The sequence below is a fragment of the Triturus cristatus genome, chromosome 2_2 (genome assembly GCF_964204655.1).
Source record: "Triturus cristatus chromosome 2_2, aTriCri1.1, whole genome shotgun sequence".
NCBI classification, from domain to species: Eukaryota; Metazoa; Chordata; class Amphibia; order Caudata; family Salamandridae; genus Triturus; species Triturus cristatus.
In genome coordinates, this window is record NC_140582.1 from 230740435 (window position 1) to 230758898 (window position 18464).

The window sequence follows — 18464 nt, forward strand, 5'->3', positions numbered from 1 at the left end:
GGGTCTGAGTCATCATGGCAGGCAGGGAGGTTATCTGGACACGTGAGTGGGAGCCCAGTGATACCCCTCCCGCTAATGCCACTACACCCTGGACACCTCATGATGCTGTGGGTGCAGGCAACATTACAACTGGACATGGGGACCCTTAGCATGGCTCCTCTGTGTTTAGCGCAGCATTGGTGTTGTCAATTTGGATTTGTGGGTGAGTTGTATCGCAGCGTTGAGCATGTACTACTCATATTAGTCCTCTTGGGTGTGTCACATCTGAGTGATGCGCAGGCAGTATTCCCTCTCCTGGATTTTCCGTCTGACCTGCCCTGCTGCATGGGTCCTCATCCCCCCATCACACATGTTGTGTGCCGCCTTTGTGTGCCTCCTACATGGACTCATTGATTAGTTGCAATAGCCCTCACCAGCTACATCATTGTTTTTGCATAGAAATGAGGAAGACATTTTTTTACACCCTGCCTCTGATACTCCTTATTCTGCACTTGCAAAATAGCGATTTTGGGTAAAATCGCTATTAGCGACTTTTGATGCATCCATTTGCGGGTTCATTCTGCGATTCCTTATTTGCTCCCGCAATTCTGGTTGGTGCAGCATCCGAATCGCTATCTCTCAGGGATCCCGGTAATTGCGAGTCGGTATTTTTGCGAATTTCGGGGATTTGTTTGATGCATGGGAAATAGGTTGTTTGCGCTCGCAATTAGCTACTCGCAAATTTTGCGAGCTGTTTTTGGCTTGATGCATGTGCCTAATAGTTCCCACACAAGGAACCAATCAGGTTAGTAAATAAAGATATAGGGCCCGATTCACAGAACTAACTTAAGACAAAATCCTAAACTTACTACCATTTTGGTATTCACAGAAGGCACTTACTCATTTTGGTATTCACAGAAGGCACTTACTCATTTCGGTATTCACAGAAGTTAGGAGTCCTAACTTTAGGACTCCTAAATGCCTTCTGTGAATACCGAAAGTCTTAAAATTAGGATTTTTCTCAATTTAGTAGTCCTAAATTTAGGACTCCTAACTTTAGGACTCCTAAATGCCTTCTGTGAATACCGAAAGTCTTAAAATTAGGATTTTTCTCAGTTTAGTAGTAGTATAGTTAGGACTCCTAACTTTAGGACTCCTAAATGCCTTCTGTGAATACCGAAAGTCTTAAAATTAGGATTTTTCTCAATTTAGTAGTCCAAATCTAAACTTAGGACTACTAAATTGAGAAAAATCCTAATTTTAAGACTTTCGGTATTCACAGAAGGCATTTAGGAGTCCTAAAGTTAGGAGTCCTAACTATACTACTACTAAACTGAGAAAAATCCTAATTTTAAGACTTTCGGTATTCACAGAAGGCATTTAGGAGTCCTAAAGTTAGGAGTCCTAAATTTAGGACTACTAAATTGAGAAAAATCCTAATTTTAAGACTTTCGGTATTCACAGAAGGCATTTAGGAGTCCTAAAGTTAGGAGTCCTAACTATACTACTACTAAACTGAGAAAAATCCTAATTTTAAGACTTTCGGTATTCACAGAAGGCATTTAGGAGTCCTAAAGTTAGGACTCCTAACTTCTGTGAATACCGAAATGAGTAAGTGCCTTCTGTGAATACCAAAATGAGTAAGTGCCTTCTGTGAATACCAAAATGGTAGTAAGTTTAGGATTTTGTCTTAAGTTAGTTCTGTGAATCGGGCTCCTTGTATTGAGCTCATTCGTTTTTCAGGATCCTTCACAATACAGTTCAATTCAATGTCCTTTAAAGTTACACTCAGATGCAACATAACAAGATACCTTGTACTCTGCAGGTGCACAGTAGCAACTAACATTCTGCAGTTATCACAGAAACAAAACATTCCTCACGACAAATTAAGCAGAGTAACATCGCCTTTATTAATTGGGAATTTAGCTTTTGCTAGAAATAGAAGTACATACAAACAAGATGGCATCCAGAGTTAGCCATTTTAAATCGCAGGCGTACATTAGATATGGTCAATCTAAATATGAATAATACACAGTTAATACATTTAAGTGTACGCAAGTTAACGTCCATATAAATGCAAAGCATTTAATAAGGAAAAATCAACACCAATGCTTAGCAGGGCATGATCTGGAGGACATCTGATGGATATTCTCTTGCCTTTGTGGTTTCAGGTATGCGAAAAACGCTGAATCAATGCCAAAAGCCTGTAATGAATGTTTATAAAATATGATTAAATTACGGAGTTAGTTGAAATGCTACTGATCAGAGTGTGATAGGAAAGAAAATTACTACAGATTTCATGTTGAGTTCAGGCTGTAATTTTGATTGACGTCTCTTCTTCCTCAGATCAGGAGAGGAAGGCTCATGCCGCCTTATGAATATCTGCTTCAATGGATTAAAGCCCTTTTCATGACGCGGTAATTATTTGAGACATTATCAATGGCCTAATGAGTTGTATCTATCACAGGCGCCTGGAATTTATTTTAAACCGCTTGCAGGTCAAGGGTGGGGCCTCCAATCGCCACGTCTTCTGGAGCAGGTAGACCCAAATGGTCCCATGTCTCCAGATAGACCCCCTAGCAGCCTTCGTCTGCAACAAAGTAATTCAGTCATAAAAGACACACTAATGCAACACAGAACTAGGTAAGTCCATCCACATAGGAGGTTATGTACACGATGAAAGGCTCATGTGGGAAACCACATGTGGAAATAAAGCTCACAGGCTTTAAAATGGGAATACATTGCATAAATTAATGATAAGAATGAAGAATATAATGTCATTCTTGGCAAAACACTTTTTTGAGCTTCGGAAAGTTTACCTGCAAACTGTGGTTTCACATTTTTTAACCAACAGAGTATGCCAAATAAAGGACATATAGTGGGGAGAGAATGTTGTTGGATACACTTTGTGAACACTAAAAGCCTGAGGGACCTCTATCAGGAGATTCATGTATTCTGTAATATCTGACAATACTGGCCCAATAAGCAAACACATAACATAACATAACATAAAATAGCATGTGCATTTGTAAAGCGCACGTTCACCCAAGGGTATCTTGGTGCTGAATAACAGATGTTTATTGTTACCCAACTCATTGGTACTCATTTTATTGACCTCTGAAGCATGTGGGAATGATTACATTGAAAAGTGTTGGGACACAGTGTGAGCTTGTATTAAGTGGAAAAGACACGTAGGTGAAGGACAGTGGCGGCCTCTCCATTAGGGCGGAGAAGCGCTGCCACACCCTGCCATCAGCAGCAAATAATACAATATTAAAACGGGTTTCCAACCTGTTTTATTATCGATTTATTTTAATCCCCCAGGATATGGCCAGCCGTTTCAGGCGAGCCAAACACCTGAAGCTTTCTCCAGCCCCAGCTGCATTGCTGGGGCTGGAAATAGAAGGCACAAGCTCACAGTCTGGCTGGGAGCGCAAAGGCCAATCCTGATGCTGCTTTCCTGCAGTGTCATGATTGACTGCAGTGCAGTCTGGGACCCTGTCCCAGAGAAGCAGGAAGAGAGAGATGGAGCGGACGGCGGCGATCAAGTAAGTTTTAAAACAATATATATATATATATATATATATATCACCCACCCCCCACCCCCACCCCCCAGCTACCTCCTCCGGCCCACCCTGCCACTCTGGCAGGGGACGGGCTGCGATTGGTAAAGGAAAGTCTTCAAAGAAAGGCAGTAGGACTGGATATGCAGCACGGGCTGGTGTATGGAATGTCTTTCATATAATGCCCAAGTTCTCAAGATCTCACACCCTAAGCCTTAGCCTTTCCATTTCCTTTTACAATCATCTTGAAAACAGCAGTGATATATATCCAATTGCCACACCATTTATATCTGTTCAGTGTCTGTTAATTCCAGATTCTAGTTAATAGTGTTATTGCTGTCTGCCTGTGTTGATAGAGAGCCATACAACTGTTAGACCAGGAGCCAATGCAATGTTGTAGAACAGAAAAAGTATCCAGGCACATGCAGGCAATAGATTATTAGTACCTATCACCTCTTCCTCCACACGGTCATTCACACACCCTTTACCCAGTCCAACTTCAGGTCACTGTTGTGGGTTTCCACAATCACTCAGGTCTTTTTTGCCCAGCTCCAAACAACCCCTCAAGCTAGAATGACAACTATATGTCCATAGACCCCTGACTGGTGGGTAATGTTCATAACACAAATATTGTGCCTGAGAGAAATCAGTTCTAAAATAAAAATTCGACTTGCAGCCTATGTTAGAATTGCACTTTAGAAATGCATTTAAGCTGCTGCATAAATGTTTTCACTTAGAAAATGACACACATTCAGAATGTGCACACCCCATAATGTGAAGGAATCCTTATTAAGGCTGCTAATAGATATATTAATCCCATTGATATATATATTGAAATGTGTGCATACGAAATGTTCATGAAATTGTATAATTAAAACATTTTATACTAAGATAAATTCTTAAATGTGCACATTTTGTTTAGGCCTCAAAACCTTTTTCTATCGACTCTTGCTCACTGTTTAATAGACATGTATTTGAATATTTTCCCTAGCTCCAGCAGCGTGCTTAGAATGTGCTGACTTCAGATCTATATTCCATTTACTTCCCTCACACCATGTTAAGTCATTGACTATAATACAATGATACATTGCTGTGTTTGTTATAAAAATAATGATTTAAAAATGTATGAACGCTTCATCTGAGTAGTATTGCTAGTTTGTCTCTGCATCTCTGAAAATTCTGTCTTTGTATTGAAACACATAGCGCATCTTCTAGTTTAGCTAAGAAGGTTCTCATTAGAACTTTCCTCCATGTAACAACATTTGAAACAGTGTTATACTAATGAACCGGCATGAATGTTTACTGTGGAAATCAAGTGAAGAGATATCGGAAGCTGGCAACATTATCGGATGAGTGGATCCCATTGGCTGGATGAGCCAACACTTAACAGGGTATTGATACAATATTCTAATGAATTTATAATAAAGATAATTGCTCTTAGAGTTCAACCGAGAGGGAGAGTCCAGACCCAGACCCATTATTCCCGCCTTGCTACTCTACTCCTGGAGAGTTGATCATTTTGCTTTGTTGCCAATAGCTACTGCTAAAGGTGACTCATTCTTTTTATCTAAGGACTTTACCCTGATTGATGCTACTGCAGAGATCATTCTATTACTGACGGTTGCTACTGCAGCGGTGGGGAACTTGACTGAGTATCCAGAATGACTCTTAATGGGAAGTTTGTCTTTTTTTCTCACTCTTGCTCTTTTTTGAAAGGGACTCTTTAAGGGTTCTACTTACAATAGGTCCTTTAGCTAGTTTAGTTAAGCTTTTTATGGAACACTGTGTATTGATGTATGCTGTCATTAATCAACCTTTTATTGATATGTATTTGAACTTGCTAATCTGAATAAACGAGACAATAAACAATACTAATCCTTTAAGATAAATAAAGGTGTTGAAACTTCACCAACCTCTCATCAATGACTGAATATTTAAATTCCTTTGTCAATGATATATGCATAATTTATGTTTTGTTCTAGCTCCATTCATACCACGGTGGCAAAGGGCTGTTGACCTTGTCAAGAGCCATCAGGATTTACCAAGGATGAAGTCTATAAATTGGGTGTTTTAAACTTGAAACCTTACTTGACTAGTCCATAGGCTCCAGCAGGCCTGAACACCATTTAAGGTGTTCTTGGAGACTGAACAAAATACACATCTTTAATTGAATATGAAACAATCACAGACCAATGGAAAATAATTCCTGGATTACTTATTGGTAATCTTTAGGGCACTGATTGTCGCTTCTTTGCAACAGTCCTCATTCGTGAGGTCTGGTCAAATTGGAACCAACAGTTTCTTTATCCAATCTGGAAATATTTCGTCCTTTTGCCCGTTTTATCCAATAATATGTTCCCCTTCTCCTGTATCTGTAAGTGGATGGGACACATACCAAACATTCTGAGCCACTGCCCAAATCCATACCTCGTTCTAAATGTTGCAGGTACGTGGAAGAGATTGTGTGGATGCCATGAGTACTTGTAACAATGACGAGGGATCAGTTATGCTGAAGATTACTGGCATTACCCACTCATATCCTTCCTCACTACAGTATATAATCGGAGGATATACCAAAGGCAACCAATGTGCGATGATGAATTTTACACATAACATCAAAGATACAGTTTCAAGATGATGTTTGGTCCAAGAATGACAGCCCAGCTGCAGACTCCAGATCACCATCTAGAAAAGAGCAAGCCACAGACACTAAATGGATGAGCCGCTTGAATAGAGCAACACCACAATCTCAGGAACATTCGAACCTTAAATCACGATCCCTGCAGAAGTGCCATCTAATGAAGTCAGAGACCCAGAACCACTTCACCTTACTCAATGTTGTTGCTTGGAAAAGAACAATAAACATTATGAAAACAATCCCGAACATGTGGAAAAAGACAAAACTTCCTGAAATATAGAGGGCACTTCTGCAAGATGCCAGGGTACTCAGAATCCATCTGTAGTGGCACAGAGTCTAGAACCAGGACTGAGATGCCCAGTACAATTTCAAAAGGAAATGTATTACACCATTCTGCAGCAGCTAGCCAGTCACCAAAATTCAGTCACCTCCTATAGTGTAAAGAGCTAGCGAGCGTTTCCCATTTAGATTCAACCTTATAACAAACTTCTCAAAACTCCAGCAAAGGAAACTGCAGACCCATCCATCACTGGTGGCAAGTATAAGTGGGAGGATGATACATCCTTGGAAAACTACTGTGACATCCACCTGCACCAGGCCTTGAAGTTCTAGACGTGGGCACCCTGAAAGTACAACATCACTAAAGAGAGACCCACCACAGAAATTTTCTAGATCCACTGAAAGTGAATTAATCTGTGTAGCAAAGCAGTACAAGCCCACTCACATAATGACAAGGCTCCTTGTGAGATTAAGAATGCATTAGGAACTGCTCCATATGAGATCACATTGTGAGGCCTCTACCATGCTTGTCCAGACCACAATTCTCCAGGGCCAAAGTTCCTGTCAATTACCTGACTAGACCCTCAGACGAACCATTGCAAGAGCAGAGATGCGACACAGCGCTCATTTAGGATGAGCTTGGTAGCCCCCAAGCCCTGAACCAACCTGTGCGCCAAACAGCCCATGTTTACTTGTTTCACTATGAGTATTTGTAAAGTGCAAACCTAGCCCCAAAGGCCAGCATTTTGCTGTACACAGCAAAAGGGTACATATCAAACATGTAAGGCTGCAAGAGACATTCAGGTAGTTACAACAGAAACTGAGAGCAATATAGTTGTACAAATACAGTAGGGATCAGAAACATAGTATAAGAGAGGGTTCGGAGGGCAGGCAATATGGTTGGTGGTCAATTGTGGTAGAATTGTTTTTGTGATCTTTCATTAATTGGACCAATGAATGGGCACGTCTAAGATACAAAGAAAAGTTGTTTCAGATTCATGTCCTATATGAAGGGAAATCCTGAGTACATGTGTTTTTTTTGTGAGTGTTTTGGATTTGCGGCCTGGCCAATGGACTGTTCCTAGTCATGCTGGTACAACAAGGCACGTTCAGTTTAGAAGCAGTCTGGGAGAGGGAGATGTGCTTGAACTTTCTTTGGTTGGTAATCAGTTGTATTGCTTCACAGAGAACAGCTTTGGTTGGTCTCAATATGAACTCTGGGAAATCAGTAACAGGTATGCTGACTCTGTCGATATTTGTTAAGATGGCCTGTACTATTGCCCAGATTTTCATAGGCAGGAAGAAGGTGTCGATTTTGTGCAGTAATGTAAGGTGGAACAGTTTGTGCTTTGTCTGGATTTGGTTGTTGGTGGGTGCAGAAGGTTCAATGAGAAAGCCCAGCTGCCCATATTTTATGCTGAAGATGATAAACTGGGATAGAAGTTCATACTACTGAGCAAATCTTTATTGATGAGATCTAAAATTACTTATGAATGAGGATAAAATCAGTCTTAAAGGAGCTAAGTTTCAGATGCATTGTGGACAAACCATGTTTAAATGATGTCCAGAGAGGATCTAAGTTTAAGGATGTTGTTAGCCTAAGAACTTTTTAAAGAACAATGTTTTGCTGGCTGACTAGTACCCTCAGAGACTCCATGTACAGGCCGAATGTCATGGGAGGTAGTACAAATTTCTGTGCAATCAAGCAGCAGGTGTGAGTTGGTGGACATCTGGAGGACTCCACGTATATAAATTGTTTGGGCAGTAAATGCACCTTTCCCAAGTCAACAATGCGCCTGAAAGATTGTCATGAAAATCTGCTGCTTCAGTGGAAAGTCCACTGCTGAGACCCTTTGATAGTACCTGTGACAATGATCTGAAAATTATACCAGAGCCAGTCCTTGAGAGCACAGTACTGCATATTGTCACAATCTGGCAAAAAAGAAAACCACTAGCGTGGGTAGTTTATGGAAGTGCCACTTACCTCAACTAACCTAGTCCAAGTGTTCCTGTCACAAAACTAGGATGCATAGTACTCCAAGGGATGCACTACAGCAGGTATAATTTCCTTGCATCAGTTAACAAACCAATTAAAGTTCCATCTCCGACACACATGCAGCACAGTCATGTCCCCCTGATGACAGCCTGTCTGTATACACAACAAAGCTGCATTCCAGTGTAGAGTTTATGATGATAAATTTCCACTACTCACCACTCCTGCAGAAACACTATCAGGCCAGCCAGAGAGCTAAGCTATGGTCAGAAATACTGCACTGCCCCACGCCCAGTTAATGCAAAGCACACCTTTCAACTGAACCTCCCACAGTACTTGGCCCGTGGGCAGCCACTGGCTGGAAACTGTGAATTTTCCTTTCAAATGTGGAAGACAGAAATTTAAGACTGGTGATATGTGTCCCAGTCCTTTACAAGCCCAGGAAGAGGAGGGAAAATAATCAGACAATATCCTATATATAGTCAAACTACGTCGTTAAGAGTATATCGACTATATACCCATACAAATTACCTTGATAAAATAGTGATAGTCCATATTCTGTATCCATTATTTTTGTAGGTCCATATAATCTGGTAGACTATCAGCCACCATGGCCCGCTTGCCCTGCCTACTCCTACACACAGTTCTGTCACTAAGCTCCCCTACTTTTCTCCCTAAAGAGGGCTATAGCACAGTTCTGACTCACGGTAATTGTGTTTGCTGCCTCTCAAGTGAAATCATAAATATAGACACTGGTACCATCTAACAGAGGCTGCATAAGGCTAAATGCAGCCTAGGCAGCTGATAACCTGCCACTATACATGTACTCTGCAAATAGGAGGCCAATAGGGTGGGATTGGGTGTCTGGCTGGCATGCCTACCCCGATACAAGCTTCTACTCTGAAGTCACTCTAGCCTCTCATGCTTATAACTGAGGCTGCAGTAGATAAAAGGTCACAGGAAGGCAGCAGGTAAGGAGAAGCTGCGGATGTGGCAGAGTCTCTGGTGGAATGTGGAGCAACTTAAGTGCGGTAAGAGAGATTAACTTTTCCCTTCCCCAATACTCTTGAGCAAAGTGAGAACCCATTTAGGTTAAAACATAGGTGGCTTAGCCTGTCTTTGAATCCTAGAAGTGGCATCAACATATGTTGAAGAAAAAACCTCTGTCACTGAGTAACACCATAGAAAAATACACCCAACAGATAGGTGTTGACACTCAAACAGGCAAAAGGCACACCTGGTGCAGGTACACTCTGTGATATGTCCAGACAGTGTCTTTGTGCCCAAGCACAACATAGGTCAGGTATACGTCAATTTATTCACACACCAGACTCCAGAAAAGCATTGTACCAGGATATCAGGGCGCCAGATGACACTAAGATTGCCCACATGTCTTCAATATAAATGTCTACTACAAAGTGTGCCCTGTCATATAGTGTAAAACAAACAAGAGATAGCACTTGTTGCAACAGATTGGGAAAGAAGAACCCGATCAAACAATATACCCATCAAACCACCATACAAATCTACACCATGTTTGAGACTACCAAAAAAAGCCTTCATACTGGCAATTAAGACTCTATCCTTCCGGGAGTAAGAACCACAAGGGCTCAACAAAAAATGAAAGAGAAAACTGCGATCAGTTTCACAACCTCCTGCCTCAGAAACTCAACACAAGTTTTACAACCATCAAAAACAAAAGGAAAGCAACAACCAAAGACCCTTAGGACTACCCCTTTCTGGTGAAGACCCACTTTAATGGCCTTTGGAGGGGTCGCAACACATCAACAACATCTACACGAGGAGGACTGTAAAGCCATTGCCCAAGTGCTCTTAAGAAGGAGTCTGCAATCCACCTATGTCCAAGGACTGGTGAATCAATCTTAACTAATCCCCTTGATAGAGATTAAATATACAGCCTACCCACAACACCCATTCAGTTTACAAGTAGCAGAGGATGTCAGACTACACTAGGGTTATTAATGTGGAGAGTAGAGGAGCACTCCTGGATAGAAAATTTTTTGCTCAATTGCTTGTGTATTAAAACTGTTTATAATTAATTTTAATCTATGGGTGCCTCACCACTGCACGTGTTGACGGCACATGCATTAAGTAAATCGAAAATCTAACATGATCAGAAACCTGAATGCAGCGAGCACTGTTCACTTAGAACTGACCATTCTATGATATCTTTTGCACAATTTACATGTGTAAAATCCAAAATTAACAAAATCCAATCAATAAGAACAACTCCGTTTTGTTATATCTCATTCAAAATATTCTTGTTAAACAAATCGTATTGAACACATCATACAATCTGCTGTATTCAATGAGTAACAGTGAAATTGCATTTAAATTGCAGTCATGTTTCACATTCCGAACCAAAATATATACAAAAAGTTGCAATCTATACTAAACAGCTTGTATCATAATATTAATGTGAAGCTTGATGCATTTCGGGACTCTGCGGTCCCTTCCTCAGGGGCATATCTGCAATTAAACAAATTTGGTATTATACAATTGTATGCAAGTTTAAATGAAGAGAATCCTGTGGCCCGACAATTAATGGATGCCCTCACATGCTTGTATGAAATGAGCCCAATTCAAGTAATGATGGAAAAGGTGTCTAAGTAAACATAACATGCACAAGATAGAAAGATTTATCCAGATTAAATTACAAAAAAGTGAAAAGCCACAATTTGACTGAATATGACAAAAGGACGAGTCGATCAATAGCAAATAACACCACATTTACATTGAAGCCAGCTGATAAAGGAGGTGCACTAGTTGTCATGGACACCACATATTACGTTCCGAAGGTTAAGAAACATGTTCTTGATGACACAACGTATTTGGCACTAGACAGTGATCCTACAATCAAACTACAAGGAGTTCTACAAAACATCCTTAATGAAGCAGAGGAGATGGGTCTCATAGACACACAACTTAAATTATATCTCACTAACAACAATCCACGCAGACCTAAGATTTATAAGATCCCCAAAATCCATAAAAATCCAGCAGATCCCCCATTCCGACCGATAGTATCGGGATGCGGTTCTTTGGGAAGGTACTTGGATCATTATTTGCAAACATTTGTTCAAAACTGGTGCACATACACCAGGGATACCACTGGCTTTTTACACAAACTTCAAAACATACAACCCTACATTCAAGCGCATTGGGTACTGTGCACAATTGACGGTACAGCTTTATATACATCAATTGTACATGCTGAAGGACTTGAGGCCACAGAATTGGCGTTACTAAAAATGCAGGACATAGAGACAGGCCAGGTATTCTTGTTGAAACTCTTACATTTTTGTCTGAACAATAGCTATTTCAGATTTTTTCGCTCAGCTAACTGGAACATCAATGGGTTTTTCCAGAGCTCTGGCATACGCCGATATCTTCATGGCGAAATTTGAAGATGACTTCATCCTAAACTAAAATAATTGGAAATTGGGAATAGCACAATATTGTAGATACATCTATGATATTTTTTTGACCTGGGCTCAATCGGAAAAGGATCAGGAACACTTGCTACAACAATTGAACACTAGGAATCCCAGAATCCAATTTACATATACAATTAACAAGACACAGATCAATTATTTGGATGTTCTAGTGACAAAAGACTCAACCGGCACTGGTTTACAGACAGAGGTCTATACAAAGCCCACAGACAGGAACAGTACGCTTCACTACACAAGTTTTCACCGGAAGAGCCTTATCTTCAATCTACCTTTTTCCCAATTCACTCGGATCAAAAGAATTTGTTCCGAACCTGACACAGAAACATTAAAGATCCAAGAATATAAGCAAAGATTCGCACAAAGGGTTTACCCAGAGGATATTCTGCAGACAAGTATGACTAGAATTGCAAGTAAAGAACGGGGGTCATTATTAATAAAGTCCACCAGTACCAAGTTCGACACACCGACGTTTGTGTCTAAATACTCCACATCCTCTAACCAAATAAAGAGAATACTGAACAACAGATGTGAACTTCTCCAGAATGAATCATATTTTAAAGGAATATTCAATATTAAACATTTGCTTACACCAGAGGGAAGAATTTACAAGAACTGATGACAACCGAAAATGTCCAGCAACTACTAAACACAAGGGCACAGTCAAGTGTTTTAATTGTATTCATTGCAATAATATAGTAGTGGGAGACACATTAAGACACCCTAATTCGGGCAAAAAGATAAACTTAAGACACACTTCAGATTGTAATACGACTAATGTTATCTATTGTTTAAAATGTCCATGCGGGAAGGCCTACATAGGCAAAACAGAACGGAAATTTACGCACCCTCAATAAAACCTCCAGCATAGCAGTTCATTGGCAGGAAGCAAAACACACAATATCACAGTTAATATGTCAAATTGTTGAGGTAGTGGAACCGATTGAGGGTATTGACATCAGTAAAAAATTATTACAGCGTGAAGTGTTTTGGATAAACTTTCTAGATACTCTAGCCCCAAAAGGGTTAAATGAGAGAGATGATATGATCTGCTTCTTATGAAGTACACTGGCAACTACTTACTGTTATTGTATCCATATTAGATATGTTCACATGCAATATGAGCCCACATATGATTTACTATTTTTCATGTTAATCACCTTTCTTTCTTTTAAGCTCTTGCACTCCGGGATTCTCTTTTACTAGATCTCTTTAATACACCACGCACACTTTGACTGACAGTTCCTTGGACAGGGTACCACTCCTAGTATATCAGTGGGTCCCGAGTTAACTTCTAACCCAGATCTCGTACACCATGTATGCACAGTACAGTTCCACGATCTTACAACTTATATCTTGATAATTTAGTGAGTATTTGTTTGGAACTATAATGTTGTTACGTTTATTAGTTTGCCTGCACATCCACTTCTAGAATTTTCATTTGATTTTAACTATTAACCAGTCAGGTTCATCTTTATATTTCGAAAGTACACTTTCTTTTCAGTTGATGATCGGAACAGAGTTCAGTTTCGTATAACTTTCCGCTTTTTACTTCCATTATGAAGGACGTCGCTCTGACGTTTATATTCCGCGTACACAGCGGAGGAGCTTATTCAGCCGCCGACGCACGTGACGCTCATACCGGTTTTCTCTATCCGGTAAGACAATTACCTGCTTCTGGCTATCAGTTCTCTTTCAAGTGCGATTTGTATTTGGGGGCAAACGTTCATCATATTTTTCCTTAATTCAGTCTGTCGATCTGAGTACTCGACAGCTATATTTTATGACCAAGTTCCACCAGCATTTGGTGAGTGCCTTACTGCATTTCGCCTAGCTCTTTACGCACCCATGTCTTTTAAACACTACACAGTGTAATTTGAACATACTTGTTCTATTTTTGCATTTTTCAGAATTACGAGGTTTCCCTTGTCATATTACTCATTGAATGTATTTAGGACTACACTGATATTGACAAGGTATGTTTGCACCAGTATTCTCCCTTATACAGAACCGGCATATAAGTACGCTTTTTTAACACAGCATCTTTTCACTGTAGGACACAGCTTTCTTTTCATACTACAGGTATGCCTTTTTTAACGTCCCCTTTCGTGTATTCTTCCCAGCACTCCACTCTATATTTTCGGGTGAATCGGCAAACAGGGTTTAGATCACTTCTAGAATTTTTGCAATGAATACCACATAACTTTATTGACTAAGGTCACCTATATTCATCTTGCTGGTCTGAACACTTTTAACTCTTTTCAGATCTTATTCACACTTTTCTATGAATGTTGTGTTTACTTAGAAACCTTTTCCATCATTTCTTGAATTGGGCTCATTTTATATTATATACAAGCATGTGAGGGTTTCCATTAATTGTTAGGCCACAGGATTCTCTTCATTTAAACTTGCATACAATTGTATTATACCGAATTTATTTAATTGCAGATTTTCCCCTGAGGAAGGGACCGCAGAGTCCCGAAATGCATCGAGCTTCACATGTTATGATACAAGCTGTTTTTGTATAGATTGCAACTTTTTGTATATATTTTGGTTCGGAATGTGAAACATGACTGCAATTTTAATACAATTTCACTGTTACTCACCGAATACAGCAGATTGTATGATGTGTTTAATACGATTTTTTTAACAATAATATTTTGAATGAGATATAACAAAACGGAGTTGTTCTTATTGATTGGATTTTGGTAATTTTGGATTTTACACATGTATATTGTGCAAAAGATATAGAACGGTCAGTTCTATGTGAACAGTGATCACTGCATTCAGGTTTCTGATCCTTCTTAGATTTTCAGACTACACTAGGGCCCAGATATATCTAACATTCATGCAATGCAGCAAGATACCTTACTTTGATGCGTGAAAGGGAGAGGGCAGGAATCTGCCAAATGTAATGTTATGTGCACATTGTGCTGCCTTGCTCCAATGAAAGCACCCATGCACCATGATGCAAGAGTGCCATTGTTGTTAATCCTCTGAGGCTATTTCCTTTTTCTATGTGTGCTGCAGAATACAGTAGAAAGTTGAAAAAATGAGGAAAAATAAACATATTTTTCCTTGTTACGCCTCCCCTGGGAAGACGTAGCATTCTTATGCATTTCTAGATCTACTACTCATGGTAAATCTGGGAATGCATCAAAATCCATGGGTGGATGCGTAAGAACACCCAAGCTCCACCCATAGAACGCCTCCCTGGATCAGAGTAACTCAAGTTAGTGACTTGTGCTGCCTTGTGGTACTCCAGACTTACCCAGCACAGCAGGGCCGTGCAGGGTAGCATTTTGTTTGCTTGGTAAATCTGACTTGTGGCGTTGCCCTTGTGTTACGTTGCGTGATGTAAGAGCAATGCATTATTATAAATCTGCCCCTAGATCTTCAAGACATTTTTAAGATACCTTTTTCGAGCATGTCATACCAATTAGGTGTGAGAGATTAGCACAGGCATAGGATGTGGAATGTTGTGCATTTCACATACACATTTAAATTATATAAAAATATTAATAGCATTCAATAGCTCAAGACAAGTGATCAGCGGCCTTTATGTACAAAGGTATTTTCTATAGACACAGAATGGGTAAAACCCTTTGATACTTCAGGCCCCAGATTTCCCTCTCTGTGGTTAGTGTATATTTTTTATGTTTGTTTGTTGTGTTTACCACCTCATTGAGAAGCAGCTAAAGATATGGCTAGCCAAGTCTTCTCACATGATGACATTTTATTTGAATGTGGATAGTGCAACACTAAATTGTTACAAGATGAAAGTAATCATGTTCAACAGATTTGTCACACTACAATGTGTATCCATGTACTCAGTAAATAATGGCTGGTTAGGTTACAGCCTACCTTGCTGACCCTTGTTTCAATACGACCTTGACATGTTCCTCCTAGGCAGGCACAACGACTTTGTTAAACAAGCGGCAGACCATAACTGATCCTTTGGGTGCCCATGGTGCAAACATGCCTCTTTTGCCCGGAAGTGGCTCGCCCTTCACTCTGTAAATGATTGAGATGAGAACCAGACCAGGCATCTAGGGACAGCAGTCAAACATTCACTGCCCCCTGCTTCTCTCTGACAGTGGAGGGTCCTGTTGTTAGACGGCATGCAACAGCCTGGCAACACATACCCTGAGAGGACGCGGGTGATAGTGGGATGCAGTTTTACCAACACTTAACGTTTGGTGAACAGGAGAGTTTTTTCAGTGACACACAATGCCTTATGCTTAGGTGTTTTTTTCACGTCTGCTAGTTGAAAGGGTTCTCTTTGAGTATTTTTTCTGCAAATAGGACAGGGCAGACAGCACCGTGCAACCTACTTAATCTAGTGTACAGTTCAACAACTATCAACTAAATAATACTTATTATGGGTGAATGTAGTAAGTAATTTATTGTCTGGTTAATTAAAACCTGTACAAATCCATACAAGAAGAATTGTAACAGCAGATTTCACAATCTCAGCAGATTAAAAATAACATTTCGTAAACTCCCATTCCTAGTATTAGCTGCAATGAGACATATATCAAAAATTATTATTCATTCCTTTGGTAAAATACATTCAAAATGACATATCATAAAACATCCGTACATTATACTGGCTATTGTCCGTAGTTGTCATATGATGCAGTACAGTGGCGAAGGGTTACAACCTTTCAGTGTAAAAACTAGTTACCAAATGATTTCCTTGTAAGGATCTGCCCTTAAAAGAGGACTTTTTGCTGCAGTGGTAAGCATACCGGTCAAGGGCGACAGAGTTTCTTACCTGCCGCTTCCATAAATTGCACGAAGCGGCATGCTAACTGAATGTCTCCTCCGAGGCATGTCATCACTGCTTGTCTGCAGGTTCTTATCCCCTTTCTTAAAAAAGAAGGCTTCAATAGCTGACGTCTTTCAACTTGTAGTTCTCTGCAAATATACAGAAGGTGGAATACACTTTCGTTGGCTTTGTCGCATAAACAACAGGTTGTCAGGCCCGGCAGTCATTTCCAAGGGGGAAGATGCGGCAGTACTGGTAGAATGCCCATTCTAAAGTGGAGGTATTTTTCTTTCATCCTCCTGTTGAAACCTACTACTAGGTAATGCTGCGGAGAGGGCTTAATGTAGCTTTGCACAATAGACCATCCTTGGGATCTTTCTGTGAGTGCTGTCTTGTCTTCTACTAGGGATAGATTTTTAACTGTCTTGTTTACAATTTGTTTGAAGCAGTGATAAGACCCCGAGGCCGCCCAAAATTCATCCAAGCCGAAACACTCTTTTGATGCTGTCAGATTGCTCCTAGCTGCCAAGTCTCTCTTTTGATGTATTTCGTTCCATAGGTAGGAGTTCAGAGATCCTGGTTTGGCATTTTTAATCCTGTACCCGCTCTTGGCGTAAGCTGCTTTGCGAGCTATTTGTTGGCGCTGTATGCCAAATTCCAGCCTTATCTGGGCTGGCGAGTCGTACTTTGGTAAATTGAAGATCATTCTGGCCGCTCTTGAAACAGTGCTATCTAATATGGCCGCATCTCTTCCCCTCATGCACTCGCTCCCGTAAGTGGTTGGAGGAATGAGCTTTGCTTGCCAAACTTTTTAAAAAGGAGTAAGGCTTTGGGCCAGTGATTTTATTCTTGATGGATGTCATTGCTGCAGGAATGGAGTTGCCTCTTCTTTTAATGACGTCTTTCTGTAGGTTGTAGGAGCCCCTGTTGTGCATTATCACTCCTAGATATTTGCATTGTTTGACTACTTCTATTATTGAGTTAGCCATGTGCCAGGTGAATTTGGAAGTTTCCTTTCTCGGGTGAATACTCATTATCTTGGTTTTATTGTAATTGATGGTCAAACCGTTGTTTACTGAATATCTGCTAATTGTGTCTAGTAGGTGTTGAAGGCCAATGCAGGTTCGCTAACCAGCACGAGATCCACTGTGTATAGCAGGTTCAAGAGTGGCAGCCCTCCTAAGTTTGGCAGATGCGAGTTACAAGAGTCAAGTTCAGAGGATAAATCAGACATGAACAAGTAAAAAAGTGTCAGAGCCAGGACACATCCCTGTTTAAGCCCCATGGTTGTTGGAATTCTGCGGGACAGGAACTTCCCATCTCCTAATTTAACTTGAACCCACGAGTTTGTGTGGAGAAGTATTAGCAGGTTTAGGAGAATAGGAGGTATTTTTTTGTCTTTAAGCTTGCCTCTACTCCATGAGTCCGGAATGATGGATCCTCTTGTAATTTGTGTGAGCAAAGGTAGCACGTTGGAGGCCAAAAATTCTTTATCTTTTTTTAATAGGCCTGGTGAGATCTCGTTGGGGCCCGGCGTGCCCTCCCACTTGCCTTTGTCTATCCTTTCCAGGACCTGGTGGGTTGTAAACGAAAAATGTTCATTTCCTGATGAGACATTTTGGTTAAAAGTAGATACGTCTGAGATGTGATATAAGCTGGGCTCCTGATCAGAGTTGAAATGATGAAACAGGTAAGAGGCCCAAGCTTCCTCTGCCAAGTGTGAATTGATTCCTAGAGCATTCAGGTTGGTTAGACTGTTTATTGTACA